The sequence below is a fragment of the Sebastes umbrosus genome, chromosome 17 (genome assembly GCF_015220745.1).
Source record: "Sebastes umbrosus isolate fSebUmb1 chromosome 17, fSebUmb1.pri, whole genome shotgun sequence".
Classification (NCBI taxonomy): Eukaryota; Metazoa; Chordata; class Actinopteri; order Perciformes; family Sebastidae; genus Sebastes; species Sebastes umbrosus.
The window spans coordinates 19,039,153-19,040,091 of record NC_051285.1 but is presented as its reverse complement, the minus strand read 5'-3'; positions in this window follow the sequence as shown (position 1 = coordinate 19,040,091).

Genomic DNA, 939 nt, shown 5'->3' with positions numbered 1-939 from the left:
ACCGTAGCTTTGGTTTCCAGGGCCGGAGTCTCTGCTGTACTCTGCTCCTCTGCCTGCCTGCTTGCCTTCATTCATACAGCGCGCTTGTTACTCGCTCAGCTGCATGTGCGCACACTACACACTGCCGAAGAGTTAGTTTAGCTCTGAGAATATCTAGTGATGTTTGTGCAGAAATAAATGCTGCAGCTCCTCCAGACCAACAGAGGTTTCCCTTGTCTTGTGAAGTGACTGGTGTCTCCCTCCAGCCGCTGTCGGGAGGCTGAAGCAGAAAAAGTCAACACTAGGATCAGCACTGATTCATGGAGAGACCTTCGTCTGGTCAGCTAACATTACTGCCAAGCAGCTGAAATATAGAGTGATATTGTGGTTTCAGCTGATGTGTTTCGCCTCACTGTTTTGACGGATGCTTGCTCACATTCAGTTAGCGCGTGCACACGGGCGAGCACGAGCAACAGGACACTGACTTTCGTTGACTTAACGGCCATAGGTGTCGCTGTTGCAACCAATTTCTGATTCTTACAAACAGTCCCTTTAATACTCTGAACCTTCAAGATCATTCATTATCAGGCCCAGATAAATGACAGTTTAGACCATCACCATCTCCTCATTATGTTTATAACCAGAACAATGCAATTTTTTTTTGTATCATTGAATATCTCGGCAGTGATTATGAACCATTAACAGCCAGGGCTTTCACGGGAAATAGATTTTGTAATTGGCATCCATCATGTTTTATCACCTCTATCTCCGAAAGAACTGCTGTCACAACAAAGAGCTTTAAGTCTACAACAGTCAGTCCTTTTCCTCCCTCTGCTGTGCAACATTATGCTCACAACAGTCAGTAGCCAGTCAGGTTTCAAATCCACACAAGATTACTGATGAGTAAAATGACTGACTAACACGTCACTGTTGGATTAACTCTTGAGTAACATGATCATC